Below are 8,895 nucleotides of genomic sequence, written 5' to 3'. Positions count from 1 at the left end.
TATTACTAGCAGCAAAGTGTTTCAAATGGGGAAAACTCAAACGAGCTCAGAATGTCCCCTGAATTAAAAAATAGAGTTTTGTACTTTCCAGAATAATAAGCACTTTTATAGTCTTTCTTTAAATCTTTGTTGGTAAAAAGCTACAAAACAGGAGGAAAGGGTGAGTCAAAGCCTGCTGATTTACTGTTTAATTATATCTTTCCCCCCTGCCCCTTAAAATTTTATAACAGAGCAGGGTTAACATTAACACCCCAACCACAATAAACTAAACATATTTTATTACATATTTTATGTCCAAGATGAAAATGAAGATATAATAATGAGATAATTTTATACAGAGGTATGGTGAATTCTATGTGACTAGGGGTAAGTCAATTTTGTGTCTGGTGTTTTAGTTTCTAGAATTATCATTAATGATTATATGAATAGCTAACTTTTACTAAACTTTTACTGAAAGTAAAGCATATTGATTATAGAACAAGTGCTTATATCAAGTATCTCCCGTTTCCCCCTCATTTAATACAGCCAACCTACTTCTAAATGAAGTGACTTGACCAAGGTCATCTAGCTCATTACTGGTGGAACACTCTTTCGGGATAAAGCACTGGGGTAATATTTCAATCGAGGTGTCTGGTAAGTCCAGTGTTTTTCTAGCCCAACTCCATTGGAGAAGAAAAAGTTATATTGGCTGTGGTTCATTTATTCATAAATATATGAATGTCCACTCTGTGCCTGGTCCTGTCTTAAAGCCTGTGGATACGGAGCTGAGTAAGTCTTCAAGGCACAGAGGCTAAGAAAAGAGATTAAGGGGGCACCTGGGTGGCTGAATGAGCCTCCGGCTCAGGTCTTGATCTTAGGGTCCTGGGATGGAGCCTGGCATCAGCATCAGGCTCTCTGCTCCTCAGGGAGTCTGCTTCCCCCCTGCTTCTCTGCCTACTTGTGATCTCTCTCTCTGTCAAGTAAATAAATAAAAAAATCTAAAAAAAAAAAAAAAAAAAAAAAGAGAGAGAGAGAGATTAAGAAAAATCAGACAACCTTGGGTTGAGCTCTGCAATGCAACCCTGGACAGGAACTGTAGTCTCCTCTGAAAACTGGGGAATTATATTGATGTTCACTCCATGGTTTTGCTGGGAAAATAAAGCGAGATGATAAGGTGTTTAACATAGCACATTACATATAATGTTCCACAGAGTGCGTTCGGTTAATAGCAGGTTTTACTGTTATTGTTCTTGCTATAAGCAAAAAATACTGTAGGTGAGCTCCCTCATTAGGGAGAGGAAAGGGACGCCTGAACAAGATTTCCTGTCCAGTGTGATAGGAGCACTACCGAAGTCAGGAATCGGCACTGCCTAGACCGGCTTTGGAAGGGTTTCATGAAAGAGGTGAACTTTTGTGCTAGTGGTTTAAGGGAGAGCAGAACTTTTCCAGGTGGAGAAAGGTGTAGGCATTCCGGCAGTGTACAAAAGTGCTCAGCAACGTATGTTTGGGGAATCTCAAGGCTCCAGAGAAGTGAAACTTTCTGGTGAGGTGAAGGCGAATGGCAAGCCGTCCAGTACTGGGAGTTGGGGGCCTAGACCAGGAGAGGTTCTAATCCCAGCACCCAGGCATGTGCTGGCCGCCCACAGACTCTGTCCACTCTCAGAGGTGATTAGTCAGGGTAACGCACACAAGCTCTCAGAATACTATGCATGCCCAGTATCATACACGTCCACTCCCTGGGGGCCCCCCCCCCCCGTTTTGAATGTCTGCGTGGATCCACAGAGTGGAGGGATGCGTGCGTGCGCGCACACGCAGGCACGCAAGCAGGCACGCAAGGATGGCTAGGGAGAGAGGGAGGAAGGACGGAAGGAAGGAGGAAGAAGAAGGGAAGGGGAGGGGAGGGGAGGGGAGGGGAGGGAAGGGAAGGGAAGGGAAGGGAAGGGAAGGGAAGGGAAGGGAGACGAGACAGGGACACAGGCCGACCACCCGCCCTGTTCGCCTCCCTCTTCTGCCTTGGGTGGCAGTGACAGGAGGGAGGCTGGGGATCGCGAGGTGGCGCTGTGGCTCCATGTAAGGGAAGGTTCGGGCGTTCGCGGGCTCCCGCACGCGGGGGGACAGCCGCCGAGAGGCGGGATAGGGCTGTGTCGGTGGGTTTGGCACCGTCTTCATTCAGCCACCAAATAATGACGGCAATAAAGATAATAAAAACATAAGTAAATAACCCGGAAGCGGTCTCTTTTAGGACACACGGCATCAATAATCAGAAACTGTCCGCGAGGAACAATTAAGATCTCGGAACTGCCCAGCAGGGATCATTGCGAGCGCAGTCCCGGTAATTTGTGGGCCCCAGCGGGAACCTGCCTCGCCTGCCCGGAGTCGAGCCAGGCGCGAACCCACGGCCTCCGGGCCAGTCCCGCGCCCGGTAGGCGGCTCCCTGCTACCTGCAGGCCGAAGGAGCTGCAGCAGTTTCGGCTTCTGCTTTCCGGTGCTCAGTCCGCGTTTCTGCCTGTGCTTTTCCTTTGACGGACCGGAGATTTTTGGGACCTCCTTGCTGGGTTTCACATGCACACACGGACAAACGAACCACGTGTAAACTCAGGCTCATACACAAGTGTACGATGCTCTCGCACACGCAGTAATTCTGCACGCGCACACACATAAATGAGACACATCTAGACGTAACACATGCACACGCTCTTCACATGCTCCCGGGAACTCACGCTTGTGTGCGGCAATCCTGCTCAAGCACCCGCGCACACGCGCACCCAAGTGCGCGCTGTCACTCACTGGCGTACACTCCAGCGTACCGCACAGGCCCACAAACATGCAGCCACTCTTCCTTTATACAAACATATTTGCACGCTCACATCACCCTCATCTCGCATCTCGGTGGCCAATAAAGACCTCGAAGGGTCGAACGGTGCCTAAATATGTAATGGATTGTGGGTCAAAGAAAATAAAAGTGTGAACTTTTTGTGACCCAGGCATCTCGAGCTCCTTTGCAAGACTTCCCCTTTCTTCTCTTACTTTCCCCTAAGTAAACAGACCTATATCTCCTCTTCGCCTCCAAATCTCGCAGGCCTCAGTTTCTTCCTTTTGAGTTTGAACTACTGAGGAGATACTAATTTCCAAACAGCCGGGATTCCCCCTTTTAGCATCCTGGAGTCTATTTCCGCAGCAGGAGCGAGGGCTCTTCGCTGATCAGACTCCTAGCGAGAGGGTTGGAGGACTGTGGGGGGAGGGCCAAAGGTGGGGTATGGGTCGCGCCCCAGGACAGCCTCGGATTGGGAGATCCTTTTCGGCTGGGTCTCCAACTGTATTCTCCGGGCTCATAATAATTTCAGTTTTTAGCTGTCTTTGGTCATTGCCAAGGCCATATGGTCTTCCTCTATTAAAGTTCATCCGCAGGTGTACAGATTTCTGCTCTCTGATGGGTGTCGCAGGCGTCCCCGAAAAGTCTTGTTTAGTCTAGATCAATTAGGCGACTCTGCATGCGCCGGGAGCTCTAAGACCTCAGTTAGGTCGAGGAGAAGCGACTGAATGGAGGTCACAGAGCAAAAACGGCAGAGCCTGGGCTGAAGTTGGCACCACCCTGGCGCGCCCCGCCTGGGTCTGCGGGGAAAGACGCGTGTGGGTATTTGCCTGCGGGGATGTGCCCCCAGCCCACGCATTAGAACTCTGCAGAACCGTTTCCCCCTCCTTCCTCCCTTCTGCTGGGACAGCAACTTGAGCCCATGCTCCTTTGTCACCCGGGATACCCAGGGACTCAAGAGCCACAGAATCTGCGAGCCCTGTGGCGAAGGCGGGGCGGGTGGGGGGCGAGGGAAGCGCCAAGGCAAACTCCAGAGATAATGCGCCTCTGCTGGGTGGGTGGTTTTTATTACCCTAAGGGCACAGACGGGAAATTTGGGCTTGGCGACTTTATTTGCTGCGAGGCGATGGACAGGTTGTTTCATTTCAATCACAAGGGGTCAGTTTCCTCACCTGTAAAATGGGGGCGATTTTACCTGCCTTCTTTGTCTTGTGGGAATTCAGTGAGTTTATGCCCGTAAAGCCTTCAACAAATGCCATCTATTATTATCTGGGGACCGCCCCAGGGGAAACCCGTGCGAGTTTGCAGGCTCCGTACGGGAAAGGCTGGTTCGAGCTTCTTGCCCCAAGCCCTTGTCCCAGTTGTCTGTGTGTGTCTTTGTCCCTCAGCCTCAGTTTCCCCGCCAGTACTATATGGGGGAGATGAGCGTTCCAGGGACTGGGAATGTCAGTCAGACGGGGAGAGCAAAGTCGGCCGCCTCTGCAGCACTGGGGGGTCTGAAACAGGCATCAGGGTCCGAAGGAATGCCCCCCTCCCTTTACCGCTTGCCCAGAAGGCTCAGAGCAACGACATCGCACAGACCGACTTCCGGTGGAACCCTGACCTGCTGCTCCTACACGTTCTCCGAGGGCAGCCGGTAAAGGTCTTAGACGGGCAGAGGCAGGGTTTCGCGGGCGGGTGGCGGGGCCACTGGGCCCGGCCTCTGGGTGCGGCTCAGGACCCGGGCCCCGCTGCGCCCCGCTCGCGGGCTCGCTCTCCCAGAGCTCGGCGCCCCCACGCACCCGGAGCCTTCTCCTCCCGCGGGCAGCGCCTTGACCCCTGTCCACCCCGGCCGCGCCTCCAGGCCGCTGGACGAAGACTTCAGAGCAACCGCCTGCCGATGAAACTTGGAGCCTTTGACCTAGGTCGCCCACCTTTCCCTTTCCCTTCTTTCGTCTTGCTCTCTAGCCGCCAAAGGAAGGGGGCATTTCCCCGGCCAGGCGGCCCTTCTGGGGGCGCGTCTTCAGAAGGGAAGCGTAGACGGAGGGAATTTTTAAAGTGACAGATCCCGAGTCTGGCCTCCTGGGGGCAGACGAGCCGAGATTATTCCCTCTTTATCCGGGACGTCCCGCTAGTTCTAGTTCCTCTGTATTGATCTCTTTTCTGCTCTTTTTTGGTGGGTGGGTGCGGGGGCGGGGGGGTGCGCGGAAGAGAAGGGACGAGTGTGTTCTCACCTGCGCCTCCCGGAAGTTACTGAGGCAACTGATGCCCTTGCGAAAGGGCATTGATACCCTGTGACTTCAGAGGGTTGGGATAGTCAAGAGGGAGAAGGTTTCAAAGTTCGGGGTGGAGGATGGTCTTGCTCCCCAGGTCTGAGATTTGTCCAACGCTAGGGCCCTGAGGCCTGGGTAGCCCTGTCTACTGTTTGGAGCAATGAAGAAGGACTGAGGGGACCCTAACTCTCATTTCGGAAGAACACTGAGAAGCGGGACACTTAACTCCAGGGGAAATATCAAGCCTTTCCAATTGCTTCTTCCACATGTAAATCCATTTTGCTTTATATTTTTCTTATGCACAAGTTCCCCCCTCCACACACACTTTTTCCTCCCTAATTCTGGAGGTCCAGACAATATCTGGAAATCTGCATTTCCCCATATGATTAGGCTGATGAGAGGGATTTGGGGATTACTGTTATAAGCCACCATAAAGTCACATCACAGATATGCTATGAAGTCTGGGCAAGGCTACACATACAGTATTATTCTTCACAGAACTGGACTGTAATATTAAAAAGATGAAGTTAGTCTCAGTACAACTTTATAGTTCCCGTCCACACACACGCTTGGCCTTCTGGAGGTGATGCTAATCCACGTGAGGTATGATTGACAAGTCTTTAAGGAATTTTTCAAAGTTTAAAATTGCAATCATTAGTTCAATATTCACCAGAGGAAGTCCACAAAAACTTACTACTCTGCTGGCCTGGGTGTTGTTCCCAGTTTTCTATCACCCTCTCTGTCTCTGTTCTACCTACTCTTTAGTTTCCTTCTTACTTAAACATTTATTACTGGCTGAGAAAGCCAGGTTGAACGCACTAGGACACCCAGAAGAGAAGCTATGAATACACTCTGCTTGATTAAAAGAAAGTCACTCATCCTCCCAGGTGAAGTATCTGCTGCTTCTCACCGACACAGGGAATTGGTCTTATCAAAATATTCCTGCCCTCTTTTGTTTTTCTTCTTTTGGTGGCCTGGCCGATGTGGAGATGGCCTCCCTCTTATTTAGTTTCTGGAGAGTACCTACATTGGGGCAGGAATTGGGCTGCTGAAGTCTTCTTTCTCTGGGCCAATTTCCCTTTCACAACAGGGATCTTCAGGCCCCTCCACAAACACAACATTTGCAGAGTGTTTCTTGATTTTGCCTGACCCCCTAGAAATCCATCTTTTTTGTGTTTCACAGTGATTCTGGTCCTCACAGTGGATGTGTCTCTCCTTTCTCTGGTACCTTTGCTGCTTCCCTTTGGCAGTGATCTGATCCCCATCACAATGTGTGTTCCCATCATCACTGGGGTATGTACTTCACCAGACTCAACTTGGGAGTCCTGAGTCCTGAATATAGTTCACTGGAGAGTAAAATGGAGGCTCTGGCAATTAAGGAGAGGGAGGCTTGAGTCTTTTGCTCTGGGTGTCTGGGACTCATCTGCTTCCTGGTCTCCCTTGTTTGAAGGATCCCCTTAGAGAAGGCAGTTGATAGTCCAGGAAGGGGAAGAGATTGGCTCTGGGGACTCTGTAGGTCTTGGAGGTTAATCTTGGAGCTTTGGGAAGTTTTCAGCAGGCTCAGTTTCAATTATGCATTTAAATTCTATAGACATGAAGAATGTCCAACTCCCCCTTTGCTCTCCCCACAAACCTATAATCCTTCCAAACTCTTCACCAACATAACCATCCTGAAAGCATGCTATGTCTCAGGAACTCTGGTAGATGCTACGGGAATCCTGATGATTCAGACAGATCTCTTCAAGAGTGTCTTGATGGAGATTGAATTAAATTATTAATTATTATCAGGGACAAAGTACTCAACACATTAATGGCCCCGATAAATGGTATGGGATCTGGACAGGCTTTATGCACAAAGATAAAGTAGTGTTTGAAAACAGTGGCCATGTACTCACAAGCCTAAAACAGCCCCCCCTCACCCCGTTTTAGGAATCAGGAAGTGGCTCTCACTTTCCTGCTCTGCCAAGAACACAAAGCATAATTCTTGCCGGTCTGCATCCATTCAACATGGGCTTGTGTACTGTTCTGTCACTGACCCCATGAGCTTCCTAAATCAAAGGGCCAAGGAAGGCCAGCAGAAAGGGGACCTGGATTTCTGGCAGAGAATTTCCCCTAAGGAGTCCTTAGCAGATTTGGCTGCAGTCAGGGAGTTCCTTTGAGGGCAATGAAACAGAAGTTCACCATGTGCTTATTAGAGGTTACAACCTGCTAAAAAATGATGGGGGCACATTACCCAGAAACTTCCAGCTATTTTCTTTGCCAGCCACAAGCATATATAAAGAAAGATCTGAGATAGGAGAGCATTTCTCCCTCCCTCTCTCCTACCCTCATCCCCCACCTTCTTAACCCAATCTCTTGCTTTCTGGACAACTGGCAGGAGCAGAAGATGGGGAGGGTTTGTTCAAGTCCCCCATTTTAACAGAAGGAATAAGGAACAGAGAAATCCTACATCAAATAACGAAGTAATCAGAGACGTTGTTGCTTTGATAGTTACTCTAAAGAAAAAAAAAAACACTTTGGCACAAGGGTGAGGGGTTGGGAATTTAATCTTAATAAATTTTAAAATGCATCCCGATACAACTCCGTGACAGCATTGCATTCAGTCCACCGTTTACATATCCCGCGGATTACTCGAGATAGCTGAGCTTGTTGAGGATAGTGCCTAACAACGGCGGCCTCGACTAGCGACTGAGCGAGAACCATTTGGTAAGCTAGACTACGGGCAGAGTCCGGGTCCCCCTACTCCCTGGGGGACCCACAGAGCCCCGCTTGCCGGGGCCCGGGGTTCACCCACCTCTCCCCGCGTGGAGACAAGTGCCCTCGGCGACCTCCCGCCCCAACCTCGAGCACCCATTTTTCCACCCCACCACCCCCTCCTCAAAGCGAAGAGGTGGGCACCTGGGACGCGCGTCCTGCTTTTTCTGCCCGGACTCTCCCGTCTCCTCTTTTGCCCCGACGTCCCAGAACAGCCGAGCAGGACGCAGCATCAGCCCAGGGAGTGCGCAGTCAGTGCACCGCGAGCGCGCTCAGGGCGTGGCGAGGATGCTAAATGGACCGCAACGACCAGGATGCAGAACCCAGCTCAAATCCCCGAGAAAAATATCGCCCTTCCCTTTCGTCTGTTTCCCCTTTCCAGCCCGGGTCTGCCCTGCTCAGCCCAGCTCTTCCCCAGCATAGACGCCGGTATTCAGCGATCCTTCGCTCGCCACTTTGCGAGGAACTTTGGCTAGCTCCCCCGCGCCACCCGGAGAGGGATGTTAATGAGGGAGCGTGGCCCCGCGCGGCGAGCCAGCAGGCTCTTTGAGCCACGATTGGCTGCAGCGAGGCGGAAGGATGACGTTATGCAAATGAAGGGGCAGGCCTGTGAAGCACGAGCCCCGCCTCCTCCCTTTGGGGTTAGTGTGCCTGTGTTTAGCTCTGGGGAGAGTCAAACTGGATTCCATAGGGAAAGCCTGCAAATCACTTCTATTTTAGCAAGGAGAAAACAGAATCTCCATCCAGCAGGGTCCACCCCTCTCTCTTTCTCCCTCTCCTCTCTCTCTTTCTCTCTCTCTCTCTGTCTTTCCCTCCCCCCCCTTCCTCTTTCCCTCTTTCCCCCCTTCCCTCCACCCCACTCTTCCTCTCTAGTGTATCTGTCTACGGCAACCAGCGTCCTCCTCATCTATACGCACTGAAAGGAAAGAAACATCTTTGGTTGGGAGAGAAGGAGGAAAAAAAGAGAGAGAGAGAGAGAGAGAGAGAGAGGAAAAAACTTGCCTGGTTGTGGAAAATGACACTTCAAGTAGCAAAGCCGGCAGCGCGAGTTGAGTCTATTGTTTCTTAAATTGCCATCAGGGCTTTTTTTTTTTTTTT

Source organism: Mustela nigripes, chromosome 12, assembly GCF_022355385.1.
Source record: "Mustela nigripes isolate SB6536 chromosome 12, MUSNIG.SB6536, whole genome shotgun sequence".
In the NCBI taxonomy this organism is placed as follows: domain Eukaryota; kingdom Metazoa; phylum Chordata; class Mammalia; order Carnivora; family Mustelidae; genus Mustela; species Mustela nigripes.
Note: the sequence above shows the minus strand (reverse complement) of the source record.